The 17,563-nt window shown below is 37.3% G+C and overlaps 1 protein-coding gene across 4 annotated transcripts in view; it reads right to left on the minus strand.

Annotated features, from left to right (window-relative positions):
* Positions 1-17,033, minus strand: part of hs3st1l1 (heparan sulfate (glucosamine) 3-O-sulfotransferase 1-like1) — a 29,863-nt gene extending 12,830 nt beyond the window's left edge. The window contains exons 1-2 of one of the 4 annotated variants that reach the window (XM_086093285.1): positions 16,797-17,033; positions 4,246-4,341 (exon numbers count right to left, since the gene is read on the minus strand). The gene's annotated coding sequence lies outside the window, so the exon portion shown is untranslated. Of the gene's footprint in view, positions 1-4,245; positions 4,342-10,914; positions 11,094-16,674; positions 16,773-16,796 lie in introns of those variants that run through there. The other 3 variants (XM_086093286.1, XM_086093287.1, XM_086093288.1) reach the window with 3 other exon arrangements.
* Between the last annotated feature and the right edge of the window lie 530 nt (positions 17,034-17,563).

The following is a 17,563-nucleotide window of genomic DNA, read 5'->3' on the forward strand; positions in this document are numbered from 1 at the left end:
TTTTCTGTTTATGCACGCATCGCAGGAAAAGTATCACACAGTCAGTTAGAAGTCATTCTTCAGCAAGGGGCAGCAGCAGGGTATGGCTCGCATGCGTTTAGGAAATATATTTGATGGGAGATGCAGGGGCGCATGCGCTACATTCACAGCGAGGCAGAAACAAAAGCATGCCAGGTAGGGATGGTGAGCAGCAGGAGGCAGAGAGCTGCAACAAAAGATTACACATCCAGCGTATGTAATATTTAACGACCTTCTTGAATTTAAAATATTTAAATATCTGGTTTGTAACTGAACTGTCACAACATTTTTAAAATATAACTTTGACCTTACCAAGAATGAAGTTTTACCTCATCTGCATAAGTAATTCAAGTTGTGCTATTCAATGAAAATCAGGCTGACTGAGGTGAAAAAGTCAGCGGAAGCGCTGCATGATAACGATATGCGGTCTAGGTAATCCTTTTAATAAATTACGCTCTAAATCAACAGCAGCATAAATGATGCCAAGATTAATGTAGAAGGGGGAATTTAAACACCTTACAGGGGAGTGAAATCGGTTATCTCCATGCTTGACTTAAAGTAGCTTGCAATTTCCTCCTGGCTTGGCAAATAAGATCTTAGGAAAGTGTTTATCTAGGAACGCGTTAGAAGTCTCATGTTCGCCAAATGAGCAACTATCAATAAATTACAACACTCCACTCTACATCAGTGCCAATGTCGCACCAAGCAATTATTCAGCACGTTTTCAATTCAGCTTTTTGACATCATGACAACAACATTATCTTCATTATAATATGTCAACATTTCTGCACGAAGAGGTTCTCCCTTAAACAAGCAAGAAAGCATACAGGATAAGATGCAAATGGACTAAACTTCCATAATTAGGTTTTAGTGTCTTGCTCAAGGACTCTTTGACACGGGCTAAAATTACCACCAAAAAATCCCTAATCCTTGTCAATGACACATTCAACAACAAAAAATCATATCATACCTATTTGAAGTTCACAACATTTAGCTTATTCAATTCAACTTGGTAAGATTTTTCAACATGACAGCAAATCTCTTTGACCCTGAATTCAACATTTTACCACTAAAATACCCATGCAAAAAAAATCCCTATTCATTTCCGACAAACATTCACATAACAACATTCAAACAACAAAACAGATTCACATAATTCTAATTTAAAATCCAAAACATTCAGTTCATTTAATTCCCCTTGGGAATTATTTTCAACATCCCCAAAATCCCCATTCCCTTTTCCATTCCCTACATTTTCATCAATCGCATTTAAAAAAAAAAAATCCCTATTCATTGCAATGACACGTTCAACAAAACAGATTTACATTGTTCCCATTACAAATCACAAATGTTCAGTTAATTAAATTCACCTTGCGGAAGGTTTTCAACATATATCTACGCTACGCAAAATAAATAAATAAATAATCATAAATAGTCGTTCCCAATGACGCATTGAACAAAACACATTTACATCGTTCGCCATTCAAATTTCAAAATGTTCAATCATAAAAATGTACCTTGGAAACCATTGCCAATGTGCCAGAAATGTTTACATAACAAAAACTTTGAATGCTGGTAATAATTCATGCCCCAATACCCCAAAATCAACAGGAAGTGACCTGGTAGTGCCCCAAGATTAACAGGAAGTGAATAACTTTCAACCTGCCAAAAATTCCCATTTACAAAGAAAAGTCCTCATACTCACCACTAAAATTCAAAATCAAAACAAAAGCTGAAAAATTTAGTTTTTGAAATGTTCAGCTTATCACTAACACATTTTTTTCCAAAATAAAATACCAAAAATTTTGTTTTGTTAGTTTGTTTGTTTTTTTTAACTTTTTTTTCTCTGATTTCTAATTAGTTTTTGGTCAATTTAAACTTAAAACTGTTCATCTTATCCCTAACTAAAATTGTCTACACATTCACCTCTAGTTTCCACATAATGATTTGACTAACTCAAAGTTTTTTGCATTCTCTCGTTCGAATGTAGAATATCGTTAGGACTATTCTCCAAATTAATAAAAAAATATATATATTTCGTCATTAAAAAATGTGACTAATAATAATATGCATTTAATAAATAAATAAACAAACAAACAAACAATTAGTTATTATATATATATATATATATAATTAAGTTATTTATTTAGGAATTTTAGATTTATGTGATGACTTGTCACAGTCACAAAGCTTTTAATTTGGCCCCAAAGCTAATGCAGTAGGAATAATTAATTTAGATGTATGCATTATTGATGGTCAGTCCACATATGTAGTCATGCACATTTTAAAATAATGCAACATAATAAGACCCAGGTCACAGGCCCTGAAGGTTGTCAGATTCCAGTTTGAGAACCCCTGCTTTAGAGAAGTTAGAGAACAACACTTGAGAAAAAGTCATATCTGTAGATATAGTCAGAATTCGAATATTGGATAGAATGTAGTTAGTAGTTATTGTGGAGCCTTTCAGTACATTCCGAATCTTTTGGTTCATTTTAAAATACCCCCCAAAATTAAACCCATCCTTTAAAACTGTTCCCCTCATAAAGAAAGAAAGAACGCACGCACGCACGCACGCACACACGCACGCACGCACATACACATACTCACCCACACACAAAAAAAATAAATAAAAAATAAATAAATAAAGAGCAATGATGATGACATTTCCGAATGAACAATACTGAGCTCTTTATAAAAAAATAAAAAATAAAAAAAATAAAAAAAATAAAAATAAAAAATAAATAAAGAAAGAAAGAAAGAAAGAAAGAAAGAAATGAACGTAAGCCTATGTCGCAAGATATCATAGCAAACCTGAGATAATATGCTTTAACTGTGTGTAGGTATGCCTCTGATCTTCAGGCAGAACTGTTTCGACTGAGAAAAACAGCCGCTCACCCATAGCTTTCCCTTCCCACCAGCCGCGGACTTTTACCAAGCATTGGAGTTGTGTATCAGAGGAAAAGTAACCACCTGCATCAGCACTCTCTGTCACTTTATGCGTTATCTCGTTCCTTCTGGCAAGCATACCTCTGGCAGCTTTGAAAGTAATCCCGCCATACAATTGTAATATCTGCTAGGGGGATGGGGTAACTGTCTGGAAAGTAATGACAATATCTGAACATCTGCCATCCTCAGTATGTGACAGAATCAGGTTGAGGAGACAGAGGGAATAAAAAATGGTGCCCTTTCAGCAGGGTGACTTACTGACTTTCATAACAGAGAATCCTCTGCGCAGACTTGATGCTCAACCCACAAGCTATTATTGCGGCCTATATAAGGCTAATGAGGATGTAGAATTATTTTCCCCCAAAAGAAAGAAGCACCATGCAGTGTTATTGTTTATATTTGTGTCAGAATGATATATGAAGCCAATGCCAGAGATTAATCAACACAAGTTAAAGTGTGAGAACTTCTCAGACATTTTGTTGCACTGTTCTTCATGAATATGTCATCAGTCACCCCCCCTCTTCCTCCGTGGCCCTGTAAAACCGACCAAAGTGTTTATGGGAGATAAGAGGCGAAGGAGGTCGCAGGTCCAATAACTCCTTTTATCACCCCACGTTCTTGCAGCAAGAGCTATTTCATGGGTGAATTTGCTGAAGAAGAATTCTTAATTAGAGAAGTTTGTGAACCAGGCGTCGGGGGTCTAATAGGGAAATAAAATAGATCGCCAATAGGAGATTACTTGTTGGCCTGGTATCAAAGTTGAAAAAAAATGTCATTATACATTTTAGGTCAAAATCCTTTAAAATTAGTTCACTAATAGCGGAATTGTAGGTATACTAAATTTTAGAAAAATAATGGATACGTGGTTTGGAAAATGGATGGCTGGTTTTAACCAATTAAATTGATTCTTAAATAGAAACAGGATTTTAGAGAAATGTCAATCTGGGTTTGGATAAAGCCCTGTTAAATATTTTAAATGACATCAGGTGTAATGCAGATTTTTAACTGGTTTAGATTTTATCTCACAGACCGAAGTTCTTTGTAGGTATGGATACATGTTGCTCCAGAACACATTAAATTAAGTGTGGAGTGCCCCAAGGGTCACTATTAGGCCCTTAAAAAAAATATATATATTATTTCTCTCTTTACCATTCTCTTTAGCACAGGTAGGCCAGGAGATGTAATGTCATCATCAGGTGTGTGACTTGACCTTGTGAGACTGACTCAGCGAACCCCCGTGGTTTGATCGAACCCAGGTTAAGAACCGCTGATCTAACCTACCGGTATATGTGCTCCCTCTTGGGGAAGTTATCAGGAAGGATGACATCAGCTTCCACAGCAATGCAGATGACACACAGCTGGACATCGCCGTGTCTCCTGATGACACAGAAACAATTGATACCGCTCTGAAATATATTTCAGTATTAAGTCATGGATAGATGGCAGTGAACTTCCTACAGCTCAACCAGGACAAATCAGAGGTTTTTAGTGATTGGTCCTGAAGGCAAGAGAGAAAAACTTTTACGAAAACCACAAGACTTAAAAAAAATCATAATGCGTAAATAACCTGGGCGTTATTTTTTTGGCATGACCAAAATAGGCAACACGGAGGTGCTAATGGTCCAGCCTTTCAAAATTACAAAAGAACCTGGCAGACCTGGGCGGCGGAAGCACTTTACACCGGTTTTAAGATCACTGCATTGGCTCCCAGTGTGTTTCCGGACCAATTTTAAGCATCTTTTACTAGTTTGTAAATCTCTTAACAGTTTTGAGCCATCGTATCTATCTGACAGCTGCAGCCATTAGGGCTCGCAACCTCTGTAACAGCCTGCCAGAAGGGATCAGCGCCGCAGAGACTATTGCTATTTTATATACAGTATATAGGTGTATGTGTGGCTAATGTAAACAAATACTTTCATTTTATTACAATACTACCAAACTGATATAAATGAATGTAAAAAGAGATCTGTCACTGTATTGTAAAAGCCAATAAACGTAAAGTAACGTAAGCAGTGGTGGGATGCAAGTAGCTCAGCATTAATTGAACAAGGTTGTTATCTGACTAAACCTGATATGGGAATGATTACAATCGCATGAACTCGCATGCATAGTAAGTAAGAAAATGAGTAATTTAATTAAAAATGTTTTTCCATATTGGGAGAGCAGGATCTTGTCCTTGATTGTATAAAAAAAAACCCACCATTGTCATGACTCAAGAGTAACTATGAAGCGTCTATATATAATGTATAATACATATTTTTTTGACAAGCCTCTTAAATCATGATTATTATAGTAATAATAATTTTATAGTGTGTTGTATATTGTAACAAACATGACTTACTAAATCAAGATTAGTAAAAAATGTCACATTGTCTTAAGTACAGACCAAAAAAGTAAATTGGTGAATATAGAATATGTATAGAAAATAGAGCATCATTGAAAAAGCCTATAAGGTAATCCTCTCCTCTTTTTCCCTGCACTGCAACGCTTCAATTACCGGTAACCAACGTTCACTTTGACGAAGCTTGTTTTTGGCCTTGGATGATTTGATCTCGATCCACTCCCCCAACACTCATCAGGCTCCATCGCTTTTTAGACAAAGACGAGCTTCAAATTGATGATTTCCCTTTGTTATCCCGCTTGTACATTGAAAATGGCTGCCTCGAATCGTCCGCCACACAAAGGAAAAGATGCTTTTTAACGTTTGCCGAAAACTGAAGCTCAGAAAGCAAATGGGGCAACGTTTTTCATCAGGCTACAGCGTCATAGCATAATGAATCCAAACAGGTGAATTAATTTCTGTTTTTGTTTTTTTACATCCAACATACTTCAGTGGCAAAATGATGGCAGTTGCTGTCCATAAATTACTTGTGGAAATGATTGCTTGTCATTGTTTAGATGACTTTATTAGGAAGTAATCAGACTTTTAACGAGCCATTTCTCCTTATTTAACTACAAGCGGGGAGGTAATTGTGTCATTTACCGGTCGATGACTTTGCAATGACTCTGACCCTTTTTGAGGTGTTTTGCATTGAATCCTAGACTAGTGTAAATGTTAAACTGGCAAATAATAGTGAGGCATGATCTCACATACGTAAAATATACATCATTCACATATGTTGAATAACATTTGTTTATTTTCTATACGGCTTGTAGGTTCATAGGCGAACAACCATTCATGCACACATTAACACAGGGGTGCTCAAGTTCGGTCCTCGAGAGCCCCTATCTAGCCTGTTTTCCATGTTTCTCTCCACTAACACACCTGATTCATGATCGGGATCGTTATCAGGCTTCTGCACAGCTTGCTGATTAGCTGATCATTAGATTCAGAAGGGAAAAATGGAAAACATGCTGGATAGGGGCTCTCGAGGACCGAACTTGAGCACCCCTGCATTAACACGTGGACAATTTAGAATCTGCTGAGTGTTTCTCACTGGAAGCTCAGAAATAGTAGAGAAGTTGTACACGTGAAAGCAAAAGCCGTACCTAATCCTTTCGTTGCTCCAGACCTTTGAAGTAAATCACACCTTAGACCTTGTAATCATATTGCGGCTTATTAAGCACTAAAGATGATCATGCAAAGACGAGAGTGCTTTGAAAATTCCCTTGAAAGGTGAAACTGCATTACCGTAAACTGTAAATGTGCTTTGCAAGCTGCTTGTCAAAGCGCTGCGGTTAAAGTTAAAACATTGAATAGGCTGCCATGGCAATGACAGATGTGCTAATACCATTACAATGATGATGATGTCGATTTATTTTAGGGTAAAATTCTGATATCTTGTTGCTTACATGAATACAATAGAACACAGTATGGGACTGCCACTATCATATTTACACATGCAGCAGCAAATAAAGAAGCATTTGTGATAACTGTGATCAAACGGTTAACAGGTATATATGAAGTTATAGAATTACCAAAACTCATAATTAGCAACTGACAAGAAACACAAACATGTTGAACAGCTGCTACAGACTTACGGTGGATTTATAGAAACACCAAACAACATGATTAAGATATTAGCGTAAGAATGCCAACGTATGTTCGAAAATTGAAGAAGACGGAATGGATAAAACAATTTTTATCATTTTTAGCATTTTTATCAGTTTTTAAAAATGGTATTTATACCATACTTAGCATATACACGATGCCATACCTGCCAAGCCCATCCTTACTGCAACATAAATACAATAATACTAATAATAATACTAATAGTAATACTAATAGTAATAATAATAATAATAATAATAATAATAATAATAATAATAATAATAATAATAATAATAATAATAATAATAATAATAATGACAATTACTTTGGGATATTCAACACCAATTTTTTTCCGGCCAGTACCAGTATTGAGTACTAAGAGTACTCAACCCTTGAGTAGTCAACGATATCACGTACCAATACCACTAGTACTTTCATAAAATTTCCCATAAAAATAATGACAGATATTTTTAAAGAAAGGTCTGTATATCCCAATATAGCATTTTCCCCTAAAATTGCATGCAATTAATGACAATTTTTTCTTCTTCTGATTTCTAGTTCCTTTGTAAAACGGCCAAAAGAGGTTGGCTAATACAAATATCGGCTGCCGTTGCGAGCATCAATATATTGAAATAAGCGCGATACGATACCTGGTATCGGTACTCGCCCATCAATAATAATAATAATAATAATAATAATGATAATAATAATAATAATAATAATAATAATAATAATAATAATGAGTTAGTGATGGTGTTTAATTAATAGAATAATTTATTTACAAATAAAATAAAAATTTTGAATCTAAAGAATTACCCCTCCCAAGTCCCCCCAAAAAGAAAAGACCTGGACGAGTGATTTCCTGCAGCAGAGTTTAAAAAAAAAAACAGAAAGAAAAGTTTTTACAAAAATGATTGCACTATTTGTTACTCTGTTACACGAAATGTTGGGATTTTTTTGTAATTGTCATGTCATTGTATCCCCAAAGTTGCAGCAACATTCAAGTGTTTGTGAAATGTAAAAGGATAGTCCTAATTGTGTAATATTGTTACCAGATAGAAAAGTCACAATCATAAGCTTCATAGGTTTTAATAGAAATGTCATACGATTTACAAAGTATGACAAGCATTTTTACTTGAGTTCTTACAGCAAGACAAGGCCCGCCGTCTATGGTAGAAAATTGAAAAGTTTGAAAAAATCAATTTAAAGTTCAGGATGAGCGGCAATCAGCTTTGAGGTGGGGGCTGGGAGAGCCGCATCTTTCAAACAAGACGAAGAGTCTCCTTCAGTACAACGGACAGCTCCCAGCGCAACCTCTGGAGACGGCGGTTCGAGTCTTCCTCAATAAACATGCGCGTGAGACATCATTAACGCAGCTGAGCGATCTCGCTCTGGAGGCCCCGCCATACATCTCCTTCATCCGAGTGTGTTTGATGCAAAGTTGGCTGGGTGCTTACTGGCTGTTAGCGGTACGTTTACATGGGGGAGGCCCAACACAATTTGGAAGTCAGTAACTTCCTCATAAGTAGCCTCTTTCTGCATAGAATGACTCAGGATTGTGACCATTAAAACTCATTTGCTCCCCAAAACTTATAAATATGCTCTATTTTAAGTGCCCCAAAGACGTATTTATACGTTTTTTAATGCTTGGCATAAAGAAGGCAGCCTCTCAACTGCAGAGAACGGATGAAGAAATGGTAGTTATTACAAAAACGACCAGTAGGTGGCAGCAGAGCAAAAGAGATCAACAAAAGGGCCATGTTGAAAGATGCTTATTTAGCCACAGTTCCAAACAGATTTGTGAATAATGATGAAACTTAACTATATTATAATGCTAATTGCTGCAAAACACATATAAACTTACTTTTTTTTCCTGATGAAAGAAGAGACTCTAATCTTTCTTTTGGTAGGTTGCATGTTTTTTTTTTTTTATACCAATAGAACAGAATATTCTGTGAACCTTGCAAAATCAGTCAAAATCCAGTAAAACAGCCGGAGCGAAGGGAGGTGCTTCAGTGAAAATGGCTGGGAGGGAAATGGGATAAGGACACAATAACCGAATTTTACCTGGGCTCAGTTGACTGTGCTTAATATTGAGAATGTTTTAAATAAGTCCATATGTATACATGTTTCGCTAACCTCCTGCTAAGGAGCGCCTTTAAACATGCAATTACATCATAGATATTCCTCAACGCAAAGTCACTTTTTAGCTCCCAGGTTAATCTCGTCGGTTTATTAAAAAATATGTCCGCGCAGAGTTGAAGTAAAATTGTTTAATATATCACTCTATGATAACAACATTACAACTTTAGTTTGTGCAATATCATCGTCATCTGTTTTTTCTCGACTTCTTGACACTGCGCACGCCCCACATGGTCGGAGCCAGTATTTACAGCTTGGCCTTGCAGAATCAAAACAAATCGAGACAGGGTCATGATCTCTCCCTGGAAGAGACAGCCACCTTTAATCTGCCAAATATGACATGGCTCGGGCAAGGAAAACCACAGACAGGCTGGGGAACAAATCAAAATAATACGTTAACGATCCAAATATATTATCAAATGATGTTAAACCTTTAAGGCATTACCATCAACATTCCTTTTTAATAAAAGGACTTCCAAACATACATTCAGTCATAGGTACTGACAAGAAAAAATAAAAACACGGTCACACGTGTCAGCAAAACTGCATGCTCCATGATTGACAGCCAGCCTCAAAATTCAGTGAATCCTGCCTATTTGGTGTTCGGGTACTCATTTCCTGGTCGCAAATTTTGTTTCAGGTTTATGAGCTGTGGTCATTTGTTTGACAAACAAAATCAAAGACAAACACAAGTGATAACATTATGTGCTTCCTGTTGAGCCTTTTCGGAGGGCTTAAAATCAAAATATCCAAAATACATTTTTTACCTCCACCGTGTTCAAAACCACGACATGAAGATATTGTTTTTGATCAACTTTTACTTTGTATGTTTTTAAGCATGATGATACTAGCGGTGCAACAATTAATTGATTAACCAATAGCTAATGTTGATGCTAAATTAACAACAATTTTGATAATTAATCGTTTACAGTCATTGTATAACTTAATTATTCTCAGAGTTCCGTAGTGCATGAAAGTCAACTGATTATATTTACGTTTCAACGTCTGCTTTTACGTTGGAAAACATGAAACACAATTTATGGCGATTTTCTGACATGTTAAAGACCAAACTAATCAAATAATGAGTACATTTTCTGCAAGGTCAGTTTGAATTAATGTCCTGTTATGAATAGAGATGGTAACAATATATATCTTTTTAAATCTGATTAATTGATTAATTTAAAAAAACTATTAAAATAATAATCCATTCTCAAAATAATTGTTCGTTGCACCGCTACAACAATCACAAACCACTTTCATGAAAGTCAGTGGAGAACAAATTAACTTTCAGCAAGAATCCAACAACTTCATTTATATCTTTTGTCGTTACAGTCCACTTGCATTGGGGCTAATTAGGGCACCTGCAGATATACCTGCACCAAACTGTACTGGTGTGTAAAAATGTGGCCTTGCACATCACTGTTTTTCATTCCAATATTGGTAACAATTTATGATAACTATTTGTTATAACTAGTTAATAGATCATTAGTAAACTGTTAACTAATAAGTTATTTACTAACAGTTAATAAGGAATAGTTGCGACTTAAGACTAATGTTCCAATAACATATATAAACTATTAACTGATACTCAACAAGTCACTAGTAATTTACTAATAGCTTGTTTATGATCTACTAGTCGTTTAGTACGTATAGTTATAAATCATTAACTATAACTCATTACCTTTAACAGTTTATCAATGACATATCTACAAGCATCATTATACATCCTTAACAAACGGTCATTAATGACTCATTCATTAACAGTTTAGTAATGATCTATTAACTAGTTATAACAGATAGTTATTATGAAGTCTTACCCAAATATTTGGTCGAGGTCTGTGCTCTTCCAAGCGCTTTTCTACTTTTGGAATAGTCATACATCAAGCTGTTAAAAGCCAGAGGCTGCTTCTGCCCTAAAGGCTGAGTTGAGACTGAGGCTTTTGTTGATGAAGTTGCACCACCCAAGTGTGTGTGACAGCACCAATACTGCTTTTGATGCGGCTGTTGGTGCACATGGCGGATGCGAGTCTGTAACTGATGTGCAGCATATGGACAAAGGTCTTAGCGCCACGGATTCCTGCCTGCTGCACTCTCATGAATTATGGAATTCAGCACAAATATGCAAATCTGGGCATTAGCCTAGTTCTAGCGCTGTACTGTAACTTACAGTGACTTATTTATTATGTATGAAGCGAGTATTGGAGTGAGAGGTCCTGGCAGTCGGCTTCTCTCAGATGCACAGTTTCACATCTTGATGGAGCATAAATAGTAGGAGAGGTAGCTCCAAATCGCAAGCTTCTTTCCACTCGGAGGGACAATTAGAGCCTGCCTCCACACTCAATTGCCAAGCTACTTAAAATAACAATGGCTTGCACCGGATTTGGAAGCCTGCGAGATACACAGGGAATAAGTGTGCAGTTGTTGCTAATCCTCTAATTTCCCCCCCACAAGGCTGATGTTAAATGCGATCAGTGATGAGTCGGGGGAGGCGGGATGGAGAATGGAGAACATGACAACTTAGAAAACACACCACACATGACCAAATGCAATGAGCGGCGTCGTAAATATCATCGCGGTTGTCGACATGCTAATTTCAAAAAGTCAGCTCGCTGTTGCTCAGTGCTGAAATCACACACACAAGCTGCAAGCTCAAAGCCGAATGAAATAAATCCGGCGGCTTTGAGACAAACGGAGCTATAATTAGCTCTGGTCAGAGTCAATCATCAAAATCATGACAGCGGATGACTTGTGTTTAACAAGCAGCCAGGGGAGCGTGGATACCTCGATGGCTCCGATTCAAGAATCCTGCAGTCATACAAAGTTATTGCAAACTTTTTTTTTTCTTTGATGGCTGCATACAGAACAATTAAGCAGTTATATGTTATAGTTATTTTTAGTGATGTTCAATACTACTTTTTTTTCAGGCCGATATCAGTATGAGTCACCAATACCACTAGTGCATTTGATAAATAAATACTTTTTTTTAAAACTATAAATCCTAATATAGCATTTGTCCTTAAAATTGCATGAAATTAAATGTCATTAAATTAATGCCAATTTTCTATTCGGCTCTTGGCTCTCACATGGTTGGAGAGTGCCACGGACACGTCTTGGAGAGCTGGAGCAGCCTAGCTCGGTACTAACGGCTAACTGAGTGTGTTCTCCAAAGCAGAGAACCGGCGGTAGTGCTACGCAGTCCACGCTAACATTCCGCCCCTTAAACATTTAGCTCCAGTGTACTACAGTGTATTTCTATTGGGTAATTTTGACGTGGACATTTCTGTGACTGGAATTCCCTTCAGCGGAGGCTTTCCAAATAAGAGGTGGTCGTTAATCGAGCGTTAAAAAAAAATAGTGCCTTTAAAGGCACTTTAAGGCGATAATTTTGACACCCTTAGTTTTTTTAAAATGGAAATCAGGGATGGGCGAATACTGATATAGGCCCGATATCAGGCCTTATTTCAAGGTATCGTACCCGCGATGGCAGCCAATACCAGTACTGGCTGTCGTCGTGTGGCTGTTTTACAATCAGAAACTACAAATCAGAAGAATGGAAAATTGCCATTAATTTCGTGAAACTTTAAGGGAAAATGCTACACAGGATTGGGATATAGAGGTCTTTATTTCATTTTTTTTTTTTTTAGGTGGGGGGGTGGTATTTTATGTGTTAAAAGTACTAGTGGTAATTAGTATCGTGACTACTCAAGAGTTGAGTATTGGTATTAGTCTGAAAAAAAAAGTGCTATCGAACATCAGTAATAGAAATCATGCAAAAAAACTTTGTACTCAAATGACCGTATATGTAAGACTACTTTCCAGCCTGGCATCATCATTGTGTCAGTGTAATTTCTGTCACCATTATGTGCAATCCCCCCGCAGCAATGTACTGGAAAACAAAGGCATGTCCTGCTGCAACAGACTCCAAATTTACGAGTTGCAATAAAAAACATGTTATTTCAAGTAAACAGCAGAGTGAAATTTATTGTTTAATTTTGAACCGGTTATTGTTCGGAGGTTATAAAAATGTACACTTTATTACTTTATTTTCAATGCAGTGTTTTGAAAGAATTTTTTTTCATCACTTTTTAGTTGCCTTAAATAAAATAAAATAAAATAAAGCCCACACAGCAGCTGGAACATACAGATGTAGAAAGGTATTTTAAATATCTTATGTTTACAGGTTTTCCCCAGGCGGAAGTCTTCCTTCTACTGAGTACCCCACTAGTTCCCACTCCCTTCAGTTGCTATATTCTTTGTTCTTGTACTCTTTATTTACTATTCTATTTTAACGCTGGTGGCACAGTCTCACTCAGTCTTCTTTGACCCACATTATTCACAGCAACTAGCTCATATTATTAGAGTTTCGCTCGTTGGCCCAGTTGTGGCGATGGCAAATGATCAGACTGGGAAGACTCACAGCAACATCAGTATTTAGAACTATTAGTGATTACTGTATACGGAAACAGAAAGTTAATTGGAATGATACACTGTAAAAAAAAAAAAGAAGAAAAAAAGACATGTCATATCAAATTATTAGTCAATAGTGATCTAGCCAAAAGAGGGGGGGGGGGCATACTGCTATCAATGCATACAAAAGTTCTTCTCAATACAGTATTGATCAATTCCCACACTCAAAACTGACATCCATACAAAAGGTCCCACTAATTTCCAAATTTTTTGCTTCTACTCAACATGACGCCAAAAGTCTTGAAATTGAATCATTCAAACTGTTGAGCAAAAAGGCCCTTTGTTGTTCTCTCATGATAAATCGTTTTTTTTTCTCCTTGATGAATAAACCAACACGCCCCAGACACTCACATGCGGAGAAAAAAAACCTCACGAATTAATTAGCATTTTAAACAAATATCTCTGTATGCCTCAGCTAATAGTGTTCATTCCTTAATTGAAAACAAAGCTTCATCAAATATTAATTCCACTCCCTTGTAATTTTCAATTGCTCTTGATTAGAAAACATTGAGGGGGATTAATTTTGTTTTTTGTTTTATTTCCCTCGCTCAGCCCATTCTTTGCTGACGTGGATCAAGTCCATCAAATAAACTCACAGGAAACAGATTTTGCCCTCACCTCCTCCTGTTCTCTATATCTTTGCCACATAAAGCTCGCTTCACATTACGGAGTTTAATATCCTCTGACCCGAGATCTTCATTCCGACATCCATCAAGACTGCTGCCATTTTTACAAACAAGCTCGTTAACACTCAAGCCAGGTTACACCAAGCTGCACAGATGAGCTCACAATTATGATTTTGAAAGCTAAATCTTGGTCTGGCTTCAGGTTCGACTGTAGGCGGGAGAGGGGGGGGGGGGGGTGTATGAACAACATAAATAGGGTGACATCCTACCAGTGTGACAGTGTAACAGTAAACAAAGCAAAAGGGGACAGCTAGTATTTTGGGTTTTTCTTTCTTGGTATTCTGCTTTAAAGATATGTTTTTGTGTGGGAAAGTTACCCTTGGGACTGCATTGTGTCGAGTTCCACCGTTTGGTTCTGTGACACTGTCGTTGACACCCCAGACAGGTGCACAAAAGTGTTGCTGGTACGGCTCATCTCGGTAAATTTCACTAGTGTGGAACGAAGTACACGTTTTGGACTTTTTGGAGGAGAGAAATCCTGCTTCCTCTCAAAACGCTTTCAGTTCCAGGACAGTGAAAACAAACAAAGTATGCGTCCCATTTTAAGCTACCAATCAACAGATGCTCCATTCAGGAGAATCACTCGGCTATGAAAATAACGAGTGGCCCCCGCTTTCATCTTGACCTTCTGCCCTTACTCATCAGCCCGTGTCTGAATGTTTGATGTTCCCACAAACAATGCATTTTAAGTTATTGGTCGGTTTTACAACACTGAATAAATAGCTGCTTAGGGAAATAAAATCATGTTCATTTTGCACATGAGCGTAACTTAATTTAAAAGTTAAGTAACTTTTTTTTTTTCATGTGAAGAATGTTTAAATGCTTTTTAAAATTGCAGTTAGTAAAATGGTGGTTAATGATGTCAACAGTTTGTGGATAATGAATATATGAATATGAATATTGGCTATTATATGTCGTCATTATTTCTGTTCACTTTCAAAATGATTGGTCCTCTTTAAGGTTGCAGGTAAGCTGGCGCAGATCCCAGGCAGGAGGCATGGCACATCATTTATATATATAAATATATATATAAAATAAATGAAATTACAATTATATTGACATTTTGTAAAACTTCATTTATTGTAGAAAACGTTAGGGAGCTATTTATTTGTTGACATTTTCAATAGTGCTTATCCTGCAAAATCCCTGCACTTTTGGTTAAACAAAGATGTCTATTTTATAAGATTGATTAAAAAAAACTTAAGGATTTCCCAAATCTGGAAAGCTGGTTAATAAGCAACATCCTTGAAGGAATTTAAATAAAGTCAAAGAGTTTGTAGTAATGACTCAAAATGTTGACGTGAATATTTTTTTTTACTTTTACCGCCAAGTGAATGTCGACTCCAACTGTCGGTTATCAGCCATGAAAAAAAAAAACATATCGGTCTATCACTAGACCAGAGTACTCAGAGAAAACTGATGAAAGTATGCAAACTCCACTTATAGGAAGGCTCAAACCCAGACTATCAGAACTATGAGGCAGCTAATCGCTTGCTCACTCTGCTGCCAATTAAAATTGTCGTTTAAAAAAACGCTTTGAAATCATAGCCAAACGGAGGTCATAGGTTCGACGGTATATGCTCCTTTTACTGTATATTCATTCATTCAAAATTTCAATTAGTATGCGTCCAATTGTAAGTCACATGAACTCGTCTGCAGTCCACTTATTGCCAGAACATTAATGACATCTGTCTCACCTTCAGCAGCTTTTAGTCAATTCACCTTCGACATTTCAAACATGAAATGACAATCAAACGATGCCAAATTGAACACGGGATATAGACGCTTTTTTTATAAAGCTCACAGTATTTCACTAGAATTTCATCAGCGGATCTGCCCCAGTCAGAAAATGGCTTTCCGCCTTTGACAAGTTCCTTATATTCCCGAGGCACCTGCTCCCATAAGTTAACACCCACATGCTTATGATCAAATGTGAATTGCACAGCCTGTGGCAATTTGACTCTCATGGCGTTAACAAGTGGCCGTTTGCAATTTCAGAACTTGGGGCCAAACACCAGACCAAGACTGGATGCTGCCGAAGGAGTAGTAAGAGTGCATCAAGGTCACTTCACCTGGAACATCAAGTACTGTACAGCTTCGTGGCAATTACAAAAGAGATGCACAAGGTGTGCATTTGTCATTCTTGAGTCACTCAACTCCACGCAACTCAAGATAAACGACGTTTATACTGCTTGCGTTAAGTTTTTCTTGAAAGGCAGCATGATTGTCCCCGTGAATCACATCCGGCTAATTTAATGGATATGACATTTTAATTAGTAACTTAAATCAATACGTGATTTCCTCGAGATGCAATGCTTTAGCGCCAGGGATGATAAATGATGGATCGTTTTTGCAATTGAAGAAATGGCTTGTTTCAAGGCGATTCGGAATTGTCTTTCTTCGCCAAGATAAGAAATCACTCACCTGTGAGTATTGTTCCGCATCAATTTAAACCCACGCGTGTCGTAATGCACCTGCGAGACACCTCCGCGCAGTGTATCTTTCACAAAGAAAAGACCGAAAGGTGTGGGGAAAAAAGTGGTTACCTCGGTGAGGATGTCAGCGCGTCTGCTGCTTTCGGGAGCAACGGATGATGCTGATGATGAAGATCATGCATGCCAAAACATGGGAGAACACTTTTGCTCACGGCCGCTCCACGTAAACGGTAAGCAAATTAAAACGTCCGTTTTCCCCTGTCGTTTCTCTCATTGGTAGACGAATGCAGTTGAGAAAAGGAGCCGAATGCAACCGCAGCTCCTGCGACGAGCGTGTACATACACAGACACGCGTGGAAAACTAGAGAGAGAGAGAGAGAGAGAGAGAGAGAGAGAGAGAGAGAGAGAGAGAGAGAGAGAGAGAGAGAGAGAGAGAGAGAGAGAGAGAGAGAGAGAGAGAGCGCTAACAGACTGAAGGGAGTCTGGGAGGAGCTAAGTAGCCTACTGTCAGGTGATCGTGTCAAGGTGCTTTCCTCACTCATGGGCGGGGCCTAGAAAATCAACCACAATCCTGACATCATTATCCATCCATTTTGGTCATTGCTTGTTGCCATTAGGCTCCTGAGTGAGTTATCAAATTTGAAACCGGGCCACGTCAAGATTAGCCTATATTTCAATTTCGACGTTAAAAGGACAGTGTGTAGAATTGTTTTCAAATTTTCAATGATTTGCACCAAAAAAGTTCTATCACATTAATGTATTTTTTTCATAATTATAATTATAGGTCTAGTAATCACTAGTTATATTACACAGGTCGCACCATGCCTTAAAGAAAGGTGACATTGTGATAATAAGATAAGTAAACAAAAAATAAACGC

This window comes from Leptonotus elevatus, chromosome 13, assembly GCF_054856555.1.
Source record: "Leptonotus elevatus isolate MCC_2025b chromosome 13, RoL_Lele_1.0, whole genome shotgun sequence".
NCBI lineage: Eukaryota > Metazoa > Chordata > Actinopteri > Syngnathiformes > Syngnathidae > Leptonotus > Leptonotus elevatus.